Source organism: Malaclemys terrapin, chromosome 3, assembly GCF_027887155.1.
Source record: "Malaclemys terrapin pileata isolate rMalTer1 chromosome 3, rMalTer1.hap1, whole genome shotgun sequence".
NCBI classification, from domain to species: Eukaryota; Metazoa; Chordata; order Testudines; family Emydidae; genus Malaclemys; species Malaclemys terrapin.
Genome location: NC_071507.1, coordinates 186,484,885 through 186,506,965, shown reverse-complemented (window position 1 = coordinate 186,506,965; position 22,081 = coordinate 186,484,885).

Sequence of the window (22,081 nt, the reverse complement as noted above, 5' to 3'; positions counted from 1 at the left end):
CCATGACCGGGACACATTGTAGTGCAGGGTCAAAGTGAAGGAGCTGCAGAACACCTACCACAAGACGCAAGAGGCAAACTGCCACTCTGGTGCTGTGCCCACGAACTGCCAGTTCCACAAAGAGCTGAACGCGATACTTGGTGGTGACCCCACCTCCACTGCGTGCCAGTCAAGAGTGGATCAAGCCAGAAGGAAGAAATCTTGGACAAGGATCATAGAATCATAGAATATCAGGGTTGGAAGGGACCTCAGGAGCTCATCTAGTTCAATCGCCTGCTCAAAGCAGGACCAATTCCCAACTAAATCATCCCAGACAGGCCTTTGTTAAGCCTGACCTTAAAAACCTCTAAGGAAGGAGATTCCACCACCTCCCTAGGGAACCCATTCCAGTGCTTCACCACCCTCCTAGTGAAAAAGTTTTTCCTAATATCCAGCCTAGATCTCCCCGAGTGCAACTTAAGACCATTGCTCCTTCTTCTGTCACCTGCTACCACTGAGAACAGTCTAGATCAATCCTCTTTGGAACCCCCTTTCAGGTAGTTGAAAGCAGCTATCAAATCCCCCCTCATTCTTCTCTTCTGCAGACTAAATAATCCCAGTTCCCTCAGCCTATCCTCATAAGTCATGTGCTCCAGCCTCCTAATCATTTTTGTTGCCCTCCGCTGGACTCCTTCCAATTTTTTCACATCCTTCTCGTAGAGTGAGGCCCAAAACTGGACACAGTACTCCAGATGAGGCCTGACCAATGTCGAATAGAGGGGAATGATCACGTCCCTCGATCTGCTGGCAATGCCCCTACTTATACAGCCCAAAATGCCGTTAGCCTTCTTGGCAACAAGGGCACACTGTTGACTCATATCCAGCTTTTCATCCACTGTAACCCCTAGGTCCTTTTCTGCAGAACTGCTTTCTAGCCATTCGGTCACTAGTCTGTAACAGTGAATGGGATTCTTCCATCCTAAGTGCAGGACTCTGCACTTGTCCTTGTTGAACCTCATCAGGTTTCTTTTGGCCCAATCCTCTAATTTGTCTAGGTCCCTCTGTATCCTATCCCTACCCTCCAGCATATCTACCACTCCTTCCAGTTTAGTGTCATCAGCAAACTTGTTGAGAATGCAATCCACACCATCCTCCAGATCATTAATGAAGATATTGAACAAAACTGGCCCCAGGACTGACCCTTGGGGCACTCTGCTTGATACCAGCTGCCAACTAGACATGGAGCCACTGATCACTACCCATTGAGCCCAACGATCTAGCCAGCTTTCTATCCACCTTATAGTCCATTCATCCAGCCCATACTTCTTTAACTTGCCGGCAAGAATACTGTGGGAGACCGTATCAAAAGCTTTGCTAAAGTCAAGGAATAACATATCCACTGCTTTCCCCTCATCCACAGACCCAGTTATCTCACCATAGAAGGAAATTAGGTTAGTCAGGCATGACTCAGTGGTTTGAGCATTGGCCTACTAAACCCAGGGTTGTGAGTTCAATCCTTGAGGGGGCCATTTAGGGAACTGGGATAAAAATCTGTCTGGGGATCGGTCCTGCTTTGAGCAGGGGGTTGGACTAGATGATCTCTTAAGGTATCTTCCAACCCTGATATTCTATGATTCTACGACTTGCCCTTGGTGAATCCATGCTGACTGTTCCTGATCACTTTCCTCTCCTCTAAGTGCTTCAGAATTGATTCCTTGAGGACCTGCTCCATGATTTTTCCAGGGACTGAGATGAGGCTGACTGGCCTGTAGTTCTCCAGGTCCACCTTCTTCCCTTTTTTAAAGATGGGCACTACATTAGCCTTTTTCCAGTCATCTGGGACCTCCCCCAATTGCCATGAGTTTTCAAAGATAATGGCCAATGACTCTGCAATCACATCCACCAACTCCTTTAGCACCCTCAGATGCAGCGCATCCGGCCCCATGGTTTTGTGCTCATCCAGCTTTTCTAAATAGCTCTTCTCTACCCCAAAGGAGGCTAGCCAGTCACAACTGTCAGAGCTCGGCGAAGTGGAAACAGGTGAGGAAGCCCCTGGTAAGTGACTTTGATTTGGGAATCACTGAAGCGAGTTGTTGGGGGCAGGAGGGTTGCAGAAAGCAGGCTTGTGTCTGTATGATGCACGTACCATCACATGCCTAGTCTGAATGATGGAACAGGGTGTTGATGAACTCCCTCACTTCATGGGAATCTGCCTCAGATCTCCACAAAACTCTCATGGGGATACTGGGCAATCTGTTGCCACAGGCTCTTTGGCAGAGCTGCTTTATTTCTTGCCCCATTAATGGTAACTTTCCTGCGCCACTCTGCTGTCATGGTGTGTGTGTGTGTGTGGGGGTAGACCATTGCTGCACACAGGTGAGCCGTATAAGGGTCAGGCGGAAGCTGCAGTCTTGGAGAAGACCCTCCCTTGATTCCCTGCTCACCCTCAGCAGCGAGATATCTTCCCTAATGAACACAGCCTGTGGAAAATGTGGGGACAGGAATGATTATAAGACCCCCCTACAGTGCTGGCTCTCCCCAAGAGCCATGTGTCCAGTGTACAGTACAGTCCTGGAACACTGATTTCCCTCGCCCCTGCGGTTACTCACCATTTTGGGGGCCTTGTGGCTCATGTGTGCTTGCCTGGGGTCAGCCAGTTAGTGATAGGTATGTGAATAGTGTCTGTGTTTTAAATCACTGAATCAGTGGTCTCTGTGTTGCAAACAATACTGTTTCTGTAAAATGTTGCATTTTGGCTTTACAGATATGACCGTGGGAGCCCAGCCTCCCTCATTGTTATCACTGGCTGAACAGCTGCGCAGAATTAGAAAGTGGCCATGAAGAACTAAAGAGGACTTTCTGCGTGATGTCATGCTGCACTCTCTGGCAGAAAAACAAGAATTGAAGTTGTGGTGGGACAGCAAGAAGAGGGACCGAAAGGAGAATGTGGTGCACCAGAATGAAGCCACGTAGCGGCTCTTAAACATTATGGAGCACCAAGCAAACAGGTTCCAGGTGCTCTTAGCACTGCAAACTGAGCAGCTCCACGCCCACCATCCCCTGTAGCTGCTGTAGCAAAACGCTTCGCCATGCACCCCCCAGACACCACCAACACATCCTTATCAACGTCTTGGCTCCAGTCCGTACCCCCGGCATTCCACTCCTCCCAGTCACAGTCCAGCACTACAGACTCCCACTACCCACTGCACTCAACACCTGCGGAAATACAGTACCCGCTGCACTGTATTCCAAAGTACAAGGTTGCATATTATACCTGGACATACACAAATATTTAACCTTCCAGGGACCCCACCTCCTCCTGGAACCCTCCTTTACCTCTTTCCCTTCAGTGCTGATGTGTTTTTTTGTTTGTCTCTCTCCTCTGGTTGTTGTTTTTTAATAAGAGAATTGTTTTTGTTTGAAAGCAACCATTATTTCATTAATAAGCAATCTTTATTCCATTTGAAAGCAAACAGAGCCCTGCAAAGCAACAGGAAGTTTTCTTAAACCTTCATAGTGCATCGTCTGCACCAATCACAATTACCTCCTAGCATTACAAGCACTGCAATCCCAAGCATAGCAACAAATATTAGTGGCTTTCAGCTTCAAATTTCTGCCTCAAGGCATCCCTGATCCTTATGGCCCCGCGCTGCGCCCCTCTAATAGCCCTGGTCTCTGGCTGTTCAAATTCAGCCTCCAGGCACTGAGTCTCAACGGTCCAGCCCTGAGTGAAGTTTTCACTCTTCACTTCACATATATTATGGAGCACACAGCACGCAGCTATAACCATAGGAGTATTGTCATTGACCAGTTCCAGCCTCCCATACAGGCAGCACCAGCAGGCCTTTAAACAGCCAAAAGCACACTCAGTCATTTTGTACTTGCTCAGCCTGTTGTTGAACCGCTCCTTGCTGCTGTCAAGGTGCCCCATATATGGCTTCCTAAGCCACTGCATTAAAGGGTAGGCAGGGTCTCCCAGGATCACAATGGGCATTTTGATCTTTTGGTTCGGGAAGAAAGTCCCTGCTTGCAGTTTCCTGAACAGGCCAGTGTTCCGAAAGATGCGTGCGTCATGCACCTTCCTGGACCAGCCTGTGCTAATGTCCGTGAAACACGCACGACGATCCACAAGCACCTGGAGAACCATTGAGAAATACCCCTTCCGATTAATGTACTCGGTGGCTAGGTGGTCTGGTGCCAGAATTGGAATATGTGTGCCATCTATCATTCCTCCGCAGTTAGGGAAGTCCATTTGTGCAAAGCCATCCACAATGTCATACACATTGCCCAGAATCACGGTCTTTCAGAGCAGGATGAGATTAATGGCCCTGCACACTTCCGTCAACATGAGTCCAACTAGGGTGACCAGATGTCCCAATTTTATAGGGACAGTCCTGATATTTGGGGCTTTTCTTATATAGGTTCCTATTACCCCCCATCCTGTCCCAATTTTTCACACTTGCTATCTGGTCAGCCTAAGTCCAACTCTCGACTTTCCCACTCCGAATTGGTTAGCGACTGATCAGTAGCAGTCTGTAGTAGCCAGCTTCCACAGTGCAATCGCCACGCGCTTCTCCAACAACAGGGCAGCTCTCATTCTTGTGTCCTTGTGCCTCAGGGCTGGAGCGAGCTCACACAGTCCCATAAAAGTAGCTTTCCTCATGCGAAAGTTGTGCAGCCACTGCTCATCACCCCAGACGTGCATGACGATCAGTGGCGGATTAATGATTTTGCCGCCCCTAGACCCTGAAATAATTGCCCTCCCCGCCTGTCCCTGGCCCCGCCCCGACTCCACCTTTTCCCCGCCCTCATTCCAATCCCTTCCCCAAAGTCCCGCCCCAACTCCACCCCCTCCCTGCCCCTATTTGATCCCTTCCCCAAATCCCTGTCCTGGCCCCGCTTCTTCCCCCAACGCGCCGTGTTCCCCCTCTTCCCCCCTCCCGCCCTTCCCCGCGAAACAACTGTTTCACGGCGCAAGCGCTGGGAGGGAGGGGAGAGAAACAGGACGCAGTGGCGCGTTCGCGGAGGAGGCGAGCTGGAGCAGGGGATCTTCTCCGTGGGTGCTCAAATTTGCCACCTTAGGCCTAGGCCTCGTCGGCCTAGGCGATAATACACTGCTGATGATGATGTGATCCCACCACTCAGCACTTGTTTCCCGAGCCCCAAAGCAGCGTTCCACTGTGGTCAGCACCTCCGTGAATGCCACAAGCAATCTTGTGTAGTAGCTACTACGCGTGGCAAGATCAGTGTTGAACTGCTCTTGCCTTTGTCAGGGTCGGCCTTAGGGAAAATGGCACCCTGGGCGAACTTGCATTTTGGTGCTCCTAGCCCCCGTGGGCGTGGTGCCCCCCATTGCCCCTGGCCCCCCAGGGGATCCCCACCTTCCCTTCCCCCTAACCCCTGCACTGTGTCCCCTTTGTCCCTAATGCCTGCTCCCCCTCCTGTGCCCCTAATCCCTACACCCCCTTCACTCCCAACCTCTGCCCCCTCCTGCGCCCTAACCCCTGTACTGTGCCACCTTCACCCCTAACGAGTGGGGTACCGCAGGGGTCTGTTTTGGGACCGGCTCTGTTCAATATCTTCATCAACGACTTAGATATTGGCATAGAAAGTACGCTTATTAAGTTTGCGGATGATACCAAACTGGGAGGGATTGCAACTACTTTGGAGGACAGGGTCATAATTCAAAATGATCTGGACAAATTGGAGAAATGGTCTGAGTTAAACAGGATGAAGTTTAACAAAGACAAATGCAAAGTGCTCCACTTAGGAAGGAAAAATCAATTTCACACATACAGAATGGGAAAAGACTGTCTAGGAAGGAGTACGGCAGAAAGGGATCTAGGGGTTATAGTGGACCACAAGCTAAATATGAGTCAACAGTGTGATGCTGTTGCAAAAAAAGCAAACATGATTCTGGGATGCATTAAAAGGTGTGTTGTGAGCAAGACACGAGAAGTCATTCTTCCGCTCTACTCTGCTCTGGTTAGGCCTCAGCTGGAGTATTGTGTCCAGTTCTGGGCGCCGCATTTTAAAAAAGATGTGGAGAAACTGGAAAGGGTCCAAAGAAGAGCAACAAGAATGATTAAAGGTCTTGAGAACATGACCTATGAAGGAAGGCTGAAAGAATTGGGTTTGTTTAGTTTGGAAAAGAGAAGACTGAGAGGGGACATGATAGCAGTTTTCAGGTATATAAAAGGGTGTCATAAGGAGGAGGGAGAGAACTTGTTCACCTTAGCCTCTAAGGATAGAACCAGAAACAATGGGTTTAAACTGCAGCAAGGGAGGTCTAGATTGGACATTAGGAAAAAGTTCCTAACTGTCAGGGTGGTTAAACACTGGAACAAATTGCCTAGGGAGGTTGTGGAATCTCCGTCTCTGGAGATATTTAAGAGTAGGTTAGATAAATGTCTATTAGGGATGGTCTAGGCAGTATTTGGTCCTGCCATGCGGGCAGGGGACTGGACTCGATGACCTCTCGAGGTCCCTTCCAGTCCTAGAATCTATGAATCTATGAATCTAATCTCTGCACCTCCCTCCTGAGCCCCTAACCCCTGCACTGTGCCACCTTCACCCCTAATCTCTGCACCTCTCTCCTGAGTTCCTAACACCTGCACTGTGCCACCTTCACCCCTAATCTCTGCACCTCCCTCCTGAGCCCCTAACACCTGCACTGTATTCCCTTCACCCTGATCCCTGCACTCCCTTCCTGTGCCCCAATCCCTGCATCCCCTTCAGTCCTACCCCCTGCACTTCCCTCCTGAGCTCCTAATCCCTGCTCTGTGCATGCCCCCTTCACCCCGACCCCTGCACCTCCCTCCTGAACCCCTAACCCCTGCACTGTGCATGCACCCCCCAAAACCCCAACCCCTGCACCTCCCTCCTGAGCCCCTAACCCCTGCACTATGTCCCCTTCACCCAGACCCCTGCACCTCCCTCCTGAGCCACTAACCCCTGCACTGTGCATGCACCTCCCAAAACCCCAACCCCTGCACTTCCCTCCTGAGCCCCTAACCCCTGCACTGTGTCCCCTTCACCCTGACCCCTGCACCTCCCTCCTGAGCCACTAACCCCTGCACTGTGCATGCCCCCTTCACCCCAACCCCTGCACTGTGCCCCCTTTGCCTCTAATCCCTGCATCTTCCTCCTGCACCCACATGTGGAAACGGACCTGGATGCACAAAGCAGCTGGCATTGCTGTTCCTCCGCCCTGCACAGCCCTAGGGGGCTGTGAGGGGGAGAGCAAGGAGCGAGGTCAGGGCTCCCTGCACCCAGGTCACTTGCCCTGCGGGCTGTGTAAGGGGAGGGCAGGAGAGCAGCAGCTCCTGATGCCTCAGCACAGCCCAGGGGGGAAAGTGACCTGGATGCACGGAGTCCCGGTGTGTGTGTTGGAGGGGACTGTGTGTGTGTGTTGAGGGGAGTGTGTGTGTGCCTGAGTGAGTGTATGAGCGTGCTGTCTCTTTAAGAAAGCACTCAGAGTCAGGAGCCTGAAGGCATGTTCAGACACAAGCAGCCGCCAGCAGTTCCAGACCCAGAGAGGCAAGACACACAGATTCCCCCCATCCCATCACCCCAGCTTAGTGGAAATTGGGTAGAGGGATGTGGGGAAGTATAACGATGCTGGTTCTGGTGGGACCCAACTGAGTACCAATTCAGGACAAATTGCTTAAAACAGGGCAGTTACAGCCCAAGGCTGGGGTTTTTCCACCTCTAAGGCAAACCAAACCAGCCAGCCAAAGACGACTTTGGTCTCACCCCACTGGTCAACCACAAGTCACACAAGCAATTCCCTTAGACACTCCAGTTTCCCAGTATCCCCACAGGTGCCACTCGTTATGGGGACAAATGGTTATGAAAACCAATACCCCAGTAAAAGAAAAAGGTTCTCTCAATCCCGAAGGACCAAGCCCCAGACCCAGGTCAATATACAAATCAGATCTTACCCACAAATCACGCTGTTGCCAATCCTTTAGAATCTAAAATCTAAAGGTTTATTCATAAAAGGAAAAAGATATAGATGAGAGCTAGAATTGGTTAAATGGACTCAATTACATACAGTAATGGCAAAGTTCTTGATTCAGGCTTGTAGCAGTGATGAAATAAACTGCAGGTTTAAATCAAATCTCTGGAGTACATCCCCAGCTGGGATGGGTCATCAGTCCTTTGTGTAGAGCTTCCATTCGTAGCAAAGTCCCTCCAGAGGTATGAAGCAGGATTGAGGACAAGATGGAGATGAGGCATCAGCCTTTTACAGTCTTTTCCAGGTATAAGAACACCTCTTTGTTCTTACTGTGGAAAATTACAGCAAAATGGAGTCTGGAGTCACATGGGCAAGTTCCTGCATACTTTGCTGAGTTACAAGGCGTATCTGCCTTCTCTCCATGGGTCAATTGTATAGCTGATGGTCCTTAATGGGCCATCAAGCAGGCTAGGCAGAGCTAACACCAACTTGTCTGGGGTGTTTCCCAGAAGCATAGCATAAGTTTGAAATACAGACAGTATAGAGCCAATATTCATAACTTCAACTACAAAATTGATACACACATATAGACAGCATAATCATAACCAGCAAACCATAACCTTGTCTTAGACACCTCATTTGACCCCATTTATACAAGATTTGGTGCCACAACAGGACTTTGGTTTCAACCATGTTTTATATGGTCCCAGTCCAAATCGATAACATAATAGGAAGGGAGACACCCCAACATCAGCCCCCAACCCCAGAGCAGAAAGGAGCACGCCCCCAGTTCGGAGTGGCCAGGGGTGGCTCTGGGGAGGAAGGGTGGGGACAGGAACAGCAGCATCTGCACACATGAAGCAGGGCAGAGGAGGGGCAGACCTGCTCCAGAGGAGTTACCTGGCTCTGAGGGCTGATCGTCCAACAGCCCTCTGCAGCTCGGGTCTTTCCCCCTCCCAGCTGCTGCTCACCTGCCTGTCGCCTCCGTCAGCCCAGCTGGCTCTTGGCAGGTCAGCTGGGAATCCAAACTCTGGCACGGCGCCCCCTTGCGTGGGCTGCCCTGGGTGGGGGCCCCCACGGCCCACCCCAAAGGCCGGCCCTGGCCTTTGTAGTTTAAGGAATAACTCCACTGCCACTCGTGACGTGTTAGCAAGCGCTAGCAGCATATTCGTCAACAGTGCGGGATCCATTCCTGCAGACCAAAGAGGCAGAGCAGAGCGTGCAGTACACAAACCGTTGAAAGATGGCGCCAAATGCGGATGGAAGCACAGGGATCGCTGGGATGCGAAGCAATGAATCACGGGGGATTGGGACAGGACCCAGGATGCCCTGTGTCCCCCACTGCTTTCCCACAACTCTTAGTGGCGGAAGAGAAAGAGGTGCTCTGTGGGATAGCTGCCCAGAGTGCACCACTCCGAATACTGCTGCAAGTGCCGCAAGTGTGAACACACTATTGCACAGGCAGCTGACAGTGTGAACACACAACAGTGGTTTCCCTTCAGCGCTCTCTGAGCAGAGTGGTAACTGCCGGCGCTGTAACTCTGCCAGTGTACACATGCCCTAAACCTCAGCAATATTTTCTGGGGAATCTTTTCTTTTACAATATTCAGCTAATTCTGCTTTTCTGATAGTTGCAGCTACAAAATGATGTGCCATTGATCTGGAATTTGTCAGCTGATGGGTGCCTTTTACTGGAAGGTCTAATAGCATAAGAAGAGAAGTAAGAACCAATCTGTTAACCGTGAGGCAATTTTACTTCAGGGAAGTTCCACTGAATATGGAGGAAAGTGCTTTCCCACCTCTTACATACCAACTAGGGTGACCAGATGTCCCGATTTTATAGGGACAGTCCCGATTTTTGGGTCTTTTTCTTATATAGGCTCCTATTACCCCCCGACCCCCGTCCCAATTTTTCACTTGCTGTCTGGTCACCCCAATACCAACATTCCCTTCAAATGCCTCAGAACTCGTGGCCTCCTCTCTTAAGAGAATTAACAATGAGATATCATTGGACATAGAAGGAAACAGTTCTCTACAAAATTATAGATCAAAGGAAATATTGTCCAGGAAATTATCCTAATTTCTCACCTTATGTATTGTCCGTATCATCGTTAGTTTCATAACACCTAGGAGCCCTACTCGTGGGCCAAGACCCCACTGTGCTAGGTGCTGTACAAACACAGAACAAAGATAGTACCTGCCCCAAAGAGCTTACAGTCTAAGTATAATACAAGAAACAATGGAGGGATACAGATAGATGTGGGTGGGGGGGGAGGAAGAAGTATAATGAGACCGTACTGGCCAGTATGATGGCCCATGGTCTCAGCACATTAGCAGCCTAACTGTTATCAAGTTTATTGTAGGCCTCAGAGCAAAGCAGAATGTTGAGGATGGAGGGAGAGTGGGGGTGGATTTGCAGGAGATCAGCCCTTTAAAGTTCAGGGTGTGAACTATCGAAGTCTCCTTTTCAGTAAAAGGCCTTTGGAAACTCTCCCCATCCAAGGTATTAAGTGTGGGATTTTCAGAAACACTCTGCTCCCATTAAAGTCAGGGGGAATTTTAATAGTGATTTCAATGTGGCAGCGTTAAACCAACACTGAGCATTTTTGAAAGTCCCTCCCCAAAGTGTGCAGAGTTTTAATTAAGGGTATGGAAATACCTGAGTATGAGAGCTTCTCTACATTACGGTTACTTCGGTATAATTTATGTCTCTCAGGGGTGTGATTAATCCACACTCCTGAGTGACTTAAGTTATACTGACCTAAGCGCCAATGTAGACAGCACTATGTTGGTAGGACAGCTTCTCCTGCCGACATAACTATCACCTCTCGTGATGGCAGGAATTATTAAGACAATGGGGGAGCTCTCTTCCATCGGCTTAAAGCGTCTCCACAGTGGCACAGCTGCAGTGTAGATGTAGCCTCTGTCACATTAAATCCTTTATCTAAGACCTCATGACCAATTGAGTATTATCTCTAAACACTGTCCCATCATGGGCAGCCCATCCTTTTCTCACAATCTGAAGATAGTTTCAAAATTCTCTGGAGGGTTGTTCCTAGTTGGAGTTGAAAGTGAGGAGACAGGCTAATTTTATTATGATTTTGTCCCATCTGCTGAGTGTAGTACATGGGTGAGCACATTTCAGCGGTGATCTCTGGTGCCAAAGTAGTAAATATAATGACGTCAAAGGAGTTGTCATGTTTAGTGTTAGCTCACTGTTTGTCTGGGTCTGATACCAAACTACTAAGGAGGGCAACTGTGTTAGCCAATAGCTTTTAACCAGCAATGGTTATATAAAGAGTTCTCACTAACTCTAGATAGTCTACAGAAACAGATGTATATTGGATATCAGAGTATGTCATTTTATATATATTTTTTCCAGATACATAAGTATATAAAGAGACTATATTTTGAGATATATGCAGAAGGGGGCAGAGTTATGGTGGAAGTTCCAAACTTAGTGTTGCATTTTGAGACATGTAAGTCCATTATTTCCCAACTGTAATGTTGCATTAGCAGCCCTAGTTATTTGTATGGATTATGCATCAGGAATCATGTTGCCCAATACTGACCATCTCTGGAGTGGGACAGCCCAACAGTTTAATAGTGCACAACCAGAATCCCCAACATTTTAGGAGAGGGTGTGACCTTATTTAACTCAAACTACAGGAGGAATTTAGACAGGCAGAATGCAACTGCCTGTGTTAGAATTTGGTTAGAAGAACCCTAGCTAATCTGTAATTTTGCAAAAAGAGCCATATGATCTCTAATGAACACAAAATGCTTATGGCCCTGATTTGATGTCTCATTCATGACTGTCTTTCTAGTAAAAGAGTGTCCTCTCTCTGGCCTATTGGTTTATTAGTGACTCAGAGAAAAGAATGACACTGTTGAATCCCCACTTCTTGCAACACCTGACCCTGTCATTAAGATGTCCCAGCTACATACCAATCAGGTCATATGCTGCTTGGGTTTATGGATTCCATGAGGTGGTCACAGCCTCAGGTGACATGATTGGAGACTAGGTCTATAAATGTAGGGGTCAGCCTGACATGCTCTGCTTTGCCATAGCTTTGCCTTTAATAGCACACGGGTGACATTATGTATGGGGCTGATCTTTAAAATGGATCAGCACCACATGCTTGTTGGCTTTTACTTCTAATTTAAAATAACTTAAAAACATGTTTAAAAGGAAAATATATTATTATTACATCCAATCATGAAAAGTACTGCATCTGCAATTCCAACTGAATTTAATGAATTGCAGGTGCTCAGTATCTCTCAGAATCTGGCCTAATGAAATTATCCATTGCTTTAATACAACATTCATATAGTATTGGCCTGTTCCTATTAACTTCAGTGGAAACAGGATTGGCACCTATATTGCTTATGTGTAGGGCTTCAATATTGTTCATACTTTAGGACTATAACATACTGATGAAAACGGCATTGAGTTCAAAATTCCATCTTTATTTGTAGCTTAGAATTTGGAATTTTGTATTGTTTATATAGCTGAAAAACAACAAAGTATCGGAGTGACTCATAGATGGAAGTCAAATAAATTCCAGTGTTTGATAAAGCAATCTGAAAAGGGTTGAGCAAATATGACAATCTGAAGCTGACATTTTTTATATGTTTTTTCCCATCAACGATCCGCTGAACTTTCCATTTAGCAATCCTGAGCTTAACAAGTTCTGGCTGGTTCCTGTGACTTTAGAACTTTTCACCTGAAAAATTTCATCTAAAACTTTGATGCTGCATTTTCAGGATTCCTAGGGCATCTCACATAAAATGTTACTTTGCTAGTTTGGAATTCTGCCATGATTTAGGGGGGAAAGAAGGAAAATAGTGCTTTCATTTTGATGTGCGGGTTTTTAGGTTGTTGGGTGTTTGGTTTTGAGAAATCACATGACAAAAGTGTTACCCCCTCAAGTGTTACTTTGCAAGCCCCATCTGCACTTCACATCTGTCCTGACCTGTATACGCGACTCCTAAGCATAGAACAGTCTTCTTTAAGTAGTGGGGCATTAAAAATACGCTCTGTCCTCGTGAAATGTACAACCACTAACGAAAGGGAAGGCCCTTCAGTTATCATGAAGAGAATCCCAAATCCAATCTCTGCCCATGACAGACTCTTTCCTTGTCTGTTCAATCCCATATAGTAAAACCCATCAAACGCTTTTAGGAAAACTCAGCTCCAAAAGGAACAGATCAGATTATTTTTTTTAGAGTCAAAACAAGAGCACATCTCTTAGGCTACCGTTTACAAAAACAGTGTCTATAAAGGGGAAAAAATAGAAACAAGCAGATGCCTGTATTGTACAGTCACTTTTGTTTCATGCTTGGGTGTTTAGTTAAGTGTATATGTGTATTTATTGTTCTGTAAACTTTGTGGTATGGCTTGTGTGTATTCAGGTAGTGGCATGTCATCCCAGAACAGCAATCTGCTCTGCTAGAAGGAAGTTTGCAGTTGCTGTCAGAGGGAAATGATGATTGGATTATTTATGGGCTTTTGTGAAAGTTATGTTTTTGGTGTTTTCCCCCTTGATGTTGCAATCAGCATCATGTAAAATCAAGTATATCTTGTATTCTCTATGGAAAATGGTGTGACGCTTCTTAATCCCACAGCAGGGAGGAGATCTCTACAGTTGATTGGAGATACCGGGAGTAGTTCAATACTGCCAGACACTGTACGCATGGTAACTTATAAGAAAATGTAAGTCACCAAATAACAACAAGTCTCTGTGCTGGAGCTACCTCTGAGTAATCAAACTACTGATTATAATCATTCACACCCATGTAAGACATTATGCAATCCTGATACCAAATATGTGAAACTTGACATGAAAACAAGAGTAGCAGTCAATATAGTTGCCAGATGAGGTTGTTCTTTTCCCCCCTGAGTGGGCAGTAAACCAAGTTAAGCATATTATAGGGACAAAGCACAGTATACTTGGTGGTACACTAGACCTTAATTCTTCACCTAATTTCTGCAGTGTTCTGGCACTGACTTCTGGAGCAAAATGAGAATCCTGAGGCAAATTCAAATAAGTTTTTTAAAATGGAGGTTTTCTGATGCATGAACTCCTAACTGCACAATGTGTGCAGTACTCCCATGTTACATTGAGTACAGTGCTAAATTATCTATATCTTTTGCTTTCCCCCCAAAACACTTTTAATTTCATTGTGTGACTACCACAGAAAGTTTGAGGGGAAATGCAGAGATTTGAGGGCGGGATTTTGGATGGCAGGAGAGAGATCACTTGATCATTACCTGTTAGGTTCACTCCCTCTGGGACACCTGGCATTGGCCACTGTCGGTAGACAGGATACTGGGCTGGATGGACCTTTGGCCTGACCCAGTATGGCCATTCTTATGTTCTTATGGTAGGGCTCAGTTGTGGCTTTGGCTCTCAGGAAACACGAGAGGCAGTTTGGGTCTTTGACATCATCAGACTGTTGAGATTTATGGGGATTGGGGAGGAGGATGTATCTCTTCTTCCCCTTCCCTTTGTGGGCAAGGATTAGGTGACAGACCTTGTTTGCCTACAAAAGTTGGACCCTTTGTACTGGCATAGCTAAAGCCACACAACCCACCCCACCCTTGTGTGAATACAGTTATACCAATGCAAATGTGATTGTACTAGTATAGTTTATTTCCATACAGGAAAGGGAATAAGCCATCTATAAGCACATTTACATTCATATAGCTGCATCCACATTAGGGCTTGCACTGGTATACTATTACAGCAAAAAATCACCCCTCTAATCAACATAGCTATACCAGTACAAAAACTGTGTGTAGAACAGGCCTCTCTAATTTTATGTGGCTGGAACTTCCCCACTACAGCAACCATTGACAGCAGGCTGCTGCCTTCCCTCACCTCCCCCAACATATGCCACTGTGTTCAACAATGATGGATTAACTATCAGCTGAATGTTTCTAGCAAACACACTGGCAGTTAAATGGTTAATGTTAACATTTGAACTATCACCACTAGGGATTCAGAGTGAACGCTTCATTGAATTGATTAGGGCAGTTCACACTTCTCTCAGAACTATCCCCCACTACCTTGCAGCTTGTGTAGTCATTTTAATCTTTGCATAGTGGATGTCAAATGCTACTAAATTAGGATGCTTCACACCAGTAATAACATTGTACACTCAATTTGCACTGGGGAAAATGACTACAGGAAGTGCGAGATCTCTAGCTCAGAACCTCACGGTAGCGAGTCACCTAACTCCCATCCGAAGAAGTGGGCTGTAGCCCACGAAAGCTTATGCTCTAATAAATTTGTTAGTCTCTAAGGTGCCACAAGTCCTCCTGTTCTTCTTTTTGCGGATACAGACTAACACGGCTGTTACTCTGAAACTTGTCACTAACTCCCATTGAAATTAGTAACAGTTAGGTGCCTAACTATCTTTTGAGGATCTGGGCCTGTCTGCAGAGTCAGGAAGATTCAGATTTCTTGGACAGCATAAGGACCAGGAATGGAAACCCTGATTCTCACTTACACTAAGGCCACTTTACACCAATCCACCAGTGTAAAGGGTATTTACAATATAAGTAAATGTAATGTATTCCCACTTTAAGAGCCCTTTCTGCTGCCAGAGGAGTGTAAATTAGCCTTAGTATAAATGAGAATCAGGATCTTAATTTTTTTTTTTCAAATGAAAGCTTACATAAGTAGCATTATTCAATGGCAGTGGGTGGATTCTGCAGCAAATTCTATAACCATGACATTTCTGGTAGCACAAGGTCCTGAATATAATACCTGAAAGTGGGCGAAGACGGAGCTAATCTCTGACAGACTTCATTAATCATACAAATAGCGAACAAAATCCACCTAAACTGTTGGGTCATTAGTGTCAGGCAACCAGAAAATCAATTTGGAGTAGGGATGATCAAAATGCAACCTGTAGAGTTCTAACATGCACACTTAAGCTGCTTTCTTCTTCATTATGGCTGAGAATACAGGTCTCAGTATACAATGCTCTATTTTGACCCAGGCATCTAGAGGCCTGTACTCTCTGCAGGCCATGTTTATGTATCCATATAACAGTTCCATTTAATGGCAAATTAGGTGTGGACTTCAAGTTCTCAGGAAGTTGCTACTGTAGCCTTCCACTGGGGAAAGTCTGAGCCTTCTGGTTTAAAGTTATCATTTTGGAATCAGATTTTATGTCCAGCCTTCATTTTACTATGACATCCAATAAGCACACAATCTCTCTCAAATGAGAGCTGGCCAAGACGCCTCTTTGCAGGCCAGACTAAAATGCATAATACATGAGAGAAATGCAGTGTCCACACATGCTTCACCATAATTCCTTTTGCAACAGCATGAAAAAGACAGACCTACTACAACAGCATGTGTGCAACTCTTCTTCTCCTTGGAAGATACATGATATACACCTACCACAACATAAGAAAAATCTTTCTACTCTGACTCTGAAAAGTCTCTTTTGCTAGGGTTACCATATTTTGTGCCTCCAAATGGAGGACACTCCACGGGGCCCCGCCCCCGCCCCCTGCCCCAACTCCGCCCCCTCCCCAAAGTCTCCACCCCCTCCCCTGCTTCCCGCGAACATTTGATTCGCGGGAAGCCTGAAGCAGGTAAGGGGGGTGTGGGGGGAGGAGGCGCGGCCCAGGCTGGCCCCCAGCGGCTCCAGCCTGGGTCGGCTCGGGCCCTGGGGTGCTGGCCCCGGCCCCCAGCCGAGCACCCCCGGCCCGCCCAGCACTGCCGGTTCCCGGCCCGACCCGGCGCACCCCCCGGCGGCCCGGCGCACCCCCCAGCTCCCGGCCCCACGACCCCGGCCCGGCAACCCTGGCTCCCGGCCCAGCGACCCCGGACCGGCTCCTGGCCCCGCGGGCCCGGTCCCCCGGCTCCCGGCCCCGCGACCCCGGCTCCCCGGCCCCGGCCCGGCCCCGCGGGCCCGGCCCCCCAGCTCCCGGCCCGGACCCCGGCCCGGCACCGCGCCCCTGGTTCCCGGCCCGGCACTGCGCCCCTGGACCCCGGCCCGGCACCGCGCGCCCGGCCCGGCACCATGCCCCCGGCCCCGCGACCCCGGCCCGGCCCCGCACCGCCCCGACCCCAGCCAAAGAGGCCCCGGCCGAGCACCACCGAGCCCTCCCTCCCTCCCGATTTTCCCGGACATGCCCGGCTTTGGGGGATTTCCCCCCGGACGGGGATTTGAGCCCCCAAAAGCCGGACATGTCCGGGAAAATCCGGACGTATGGTAACCCTACTTTTGCTCTTACCAAACTTTATTGAAGGGTTTATATAAACACCAAGAAATGTTTATTATAATGTAATTATAAAATGAGAGGAAGGATGGTCTTGTGGTTTAAGGCACTGGACTGGGATTCAGATCTGGGCCTAGTTATGCCAGACTTCTTGTGTGACCTTGGGCTAGTCATTTAATCTCTGTACTTCAGTTCCCCATCCATAAAACAGGGATAATACTTCCTTTGTCTTGTCTACTTAGATCGTAAGGTCTTTGGGGGCAGGAACTGTCTCTTCCTATGTGCTTGTATGCAATAAATGATACAGCAGGCAGGCAGAGTTGTAGGAAAGAGATCTTTATTATTAAGCATGCTCAGTGTCTAGCATTTGGTGAAGCGCTCTGGCTCGCATTCTTGAGCCCCTGGTGTCCTCCCACATTAGGTCTCTCCTGAAACCTCTCTCCTAATTCAGTTCCACTCATTGCACTAAAAGAATCAGGCTTCTTATTTATAGATATGTGGACTTTCAGAAAAGGCCAGAAACTGCTGTCACCATAACATTCCCAATGTCAGCTTCATATAGTCTCTAATTAGACTTCACAGCTTCCTCCAAATGGATCCACGAGGGGTTACTTAAAAAACAAACAAATCTTGATGCCATTCCTGATAAAGAAAATTTTCCTTTGTTCCAGATTCCCATCCACTTATTGTAACCTTAAAGTACTTAAAACCCTTTTAGCACTTAAAGTACATAGCAGTCACCACAAGCTGCCATATAATATCACATACAAATGTTTACTTTAGAGGAAACAATATTTTTGTTTCTTTTCTCTTCATAGCTTGGTCTCAGCCACTAAGTTCTTGGGCAGTTATTGACTGCAAATATAATGTCAACACTTCTATAGTAAACCTACAGCTAAAAAACCCACAATAAATGCTGTGAGAAATGATACCTGTATCTTGTTACAAAATTAAGCACAGCAGAGGAGGACTGTGTACAGCACACTTTGTACAGCAGATGAGGACATTGATGGTATTATCACCCCCATATTATTCACAGCACGAGGTGCTACTTCTTAGGACAGCTTCCAGCAGTGAAGGGGTAAGTGCAATGTTTACCAAACTTATTTTAAAATGGCTGATTAATCAAATGAGTGTTTATTGAGGCCGTTGCTATAGCGCATACTGTTGAGATAATTGTGCGACCGAGCCAAGTTAGACAAAGAACATGTCTGTTATTTACTCTAAACTACTAAAGGACCAAACTGAGTACAAAGTCTGGGGCATTGTCTTGATGACAGTAAGCACTGAACCTTTGCTCTGTCTTTTTGCACAGATCTAATCACTAATCCTTATCCTCGTGCCCCCAGAATCCATACTCTACTCTCTCAAACCCCTCCTCAGAATTCCCTTCTTCCACAAAGCCCTGAAATGCTGACTGCTTTCACTCACTCTGATCAGAACATTAAGTATTATTACGAAGAAGGCAGCCGATCAAGGACGGAACCTTCCTCTGATCTCTCAGCGTGTTTTTGTCATCAATCTATTTAGGCTCTGTGCTCCTAACAGCACCAACCACACCACTGACTCTTAATCATGTTTAATAATAATCAGCAGCCACATTTGAATAGGCAGCCGTTTTATAGAGAAATGTATAAAAGAAATTATAGCATATAGTGCTTACACTGCCTTTTTCATCTGAAGCACTCAAACAAAGGTGGATATAACTAAAATGAAGCAAAATTCTTCTCACTGTTCCATTGAGAAAGTAGGACATGTCCATACTGTCTTCATTCCATACAACCCGCCGCAGAAAAATCCTACGTATTTTTGGCCCAGAATAATCTCAAACCAAGATCTAATGACACAGTGCAGCCAAGAGGATAAGCACCATCATTGCCAGGAGGCGGTGAAGATGGTTTGGCCATCTGCTTCGGATGGAAACTGATTCCATCACCAGAGTGGCAATAAGATGGAAACCTGGAGGCAAGTGAAAACGAGGCTGCCCGAAAACAACATGGCGAAGAGCTGTGGAAGCCGAGCTGAAAAACCTGGGGCACAGCTGGGGAACCATTGAAAGACTTGCCAAAAACAGACAGGAGTGGAGGAGCTTTGTCACTGCTCTAAATGCCAGAGGCATAATAGAAACATGATGATGATGATGTTCCATTGAAATAGTGAAATCCTGATGTCTGTTTTGTGGGATTTTTTTTTTTATACATGTGGATCTTGGAGGCTAGAGAACTTTGTTCAAACTATGTAGCTCTCATATTTGATTTTTTAATTAATATTCTTCTTGTAACTTACATTGTTTCCACTTCAAAGTAATACCTCTAAATTCCCACGGATGCTAATAAAAGTTGTGTAGCTTAATGTCTGACTTTAAAGTTCAAAGATATGTTTGGGCCACATTTTGCTCTCAGTCACACCAGGGCAAATCTGTGTTAACATCACTGAAATTCAATGCAGTTCGTTCATATTTGTGTTGGTGTAACTGAGAGCAGGAATTGGCCCTACCTGTTCATTTCCCAATTGTAGTTTAATGAGAAATTCTTCAAGTGGAGAACACTGCAACGGGAATGAAATTACACCTCAAAGGAAGTGTATTTTGATTAGAAAACGCCATGTATTTTATTGTTTCTTTGTCAAGCAGATCATTGCATTTTCAACACAATTATCTTGATCATCCAAAAATACTCTGCACTTAATCTATATTTAAAAAGTGCTTTATATTACCAAATAATCCAGTCATAATATATAGCATTAAGTCTAATTTTTAACAAATTCCACAGGCTTTAGTTATGATTTAGGGAACAGGCTTTGTCTGAATTGCCTAGCCCTGGCATTTGATTTCTTGAATTAGTCTTTTACCTGGAACTCCATGTTTCTACAGCATACAGGAGTAGAGCAATCCTACAGCTAATTTAAACACCTGTAAAAACTCCCTAATATGGTAATGAAAAGTCGTCTAGCCTAGTGCCTAAGGCATGTTTCAGCTTTAATGGTCAAGAGTTTAAATCACATTAAGTATGGAGTTGATACTGAGACAAGCTTCCCCAAAATGAACCTTTTTAATGGGCCTTCACAACACTACACATATCCAAAACGAAACAGCCAGCAGAAACATCTCCTGAATGGGCTAACATAGAAAGGGAGTTTTTCCAGTGATTCTCAGTTAATGGAGGCACGTAAGAGCATGAAGGAAGAAGACCATCTCCTCCTAAACCTCATGTATGAGCAGGGCCTGCTCTAGGTTTTTTGCCGCCCCAAGCAAAAAAAATTTTGGCTGCCCCCCAGCCCAGTCCTGGGCTCTCACCCCCTCCCACCAGTGCTCTCCCCCACCCGCACCCCTGGCCCTCCCGCCCTGGGCCCTCTCTCCCACCCCCCACACCCAGCCCTGGGCTCCCCCACCCCACCTGCACCCCCTGTTGCCCCAGCCCTGGGCTCCCCCCGACCAGTGCTGACTCCATCCGCTTCCCCCTCGCCCCCAGCGGTCTGGCGTTGGCAGGGTCTGGATAAGCAGCGGGGCTCCTGCCTCCAGGACCGGCTGGGCAGAGCCGGGGGACCCGCCCCGGCAGGAGGCTGAGGAGCCGGGGCAGGGTAGCTCCAGAGGGAGCGGAGCCCCGGAGAGCGGGACGCGGGCCCCGCACAGCAACGTCCCACCCTCTATGGCCCCACTGCTGTTGCTGCTTCTGGCCGCCCTGCCGCAGTCCCTGGGCGGCTCAGGCTGCTTTGCTCAGCCCTGGCTGTGGCGCTGTGGGGAGGGCGGCCACCCTGCGGCACCTGCAGGCAGTCCCCAGCCTGAGTGTTCCCCACTCGGAGCCTGCCCGACCCAGCCACAAGGTGCGGGTGTTGCTCCCCCATGGCGTGAACCGCAGCGGCCTGAGGGCACGAGACGCTGCTGCTGCCAGGGCTGGCTCTAGGCTTTTGCCGCCCGAAGCAACAACAACACAAAATAAATAAATTAATTAAAAAATGGCTGGAATGCTGCCCCTGAAAATGTGCCACCCCAAGCACGTGCTTCATTTGCTGGTACCTAGAGCCGGCCCTGCATATGAGACATGGATGAGCATTCAGGTGACTGAGGGCTTGTCTACATTGGCAAGTTTCTGTGCAGTACGGCAGCTTTTTGTGCTCAAACGGCAGGCGTGTGCACACTGCCAAGCCACTTGGGGCGCAGAAACTCCTCAGTTGCAGCGCTGCAAAAAAACCACCTCACGAGAGTCGTCAGGCTATTTGCGCAGAGGCTCCAGCACTCTATTGCCAGTGTAGACACTTGATTGCTCTCTGCGCTGTAATTGGCCTCCGGAGCTGTCCCATAATGCCTCAAGTGACTGCTCTGCTCATTGTTTTGAACTCGGCTGCCCTGGAGACATGCGCCCCTCCCCTTTCAAAGCACAGTTTCTGACAGCGGTTGCCTGCTGTGCTGATCTGCTCCGGGACACAAAGCAAACCATTAATGTGGAATGCTCCTGCTGTTGAACACAGAGGCAGAGATGGTGTGTGTGTGTGTGTGTGTGTGTGTGTGTGTGTGTGTGTGTGTGTGTGTGTGTGTGTGTGTGTGTGTGTGTGTGTGTGTGTGTGTGAGAGAGAGAGAGAGAGAGAGAGAGAGAGTGCTGTGCAGAGAGCCCAGGGAGGGAGGCAGGGGCTGATGTTGGGGTTTCCCCCTACCCCTGGACTAGTTGCTTCCTGCAGCTGTCTGAACTTACAAGACAGCATGCTTGTAACACTCTGTTCCCTAAAACACACTGTCTCTCTCTCTCCCTCAACACACACACACACTCCCTGTCACACACTCTCCCCACACACACACTTCAGTTGAAAAGCAGCTGACAATGTAGTAGCATGCCCATAAAGAACAATGGGATTGGGAAACCTGCATCATGTGACACTGCTTGGCTCTGATATACCAGCCATTT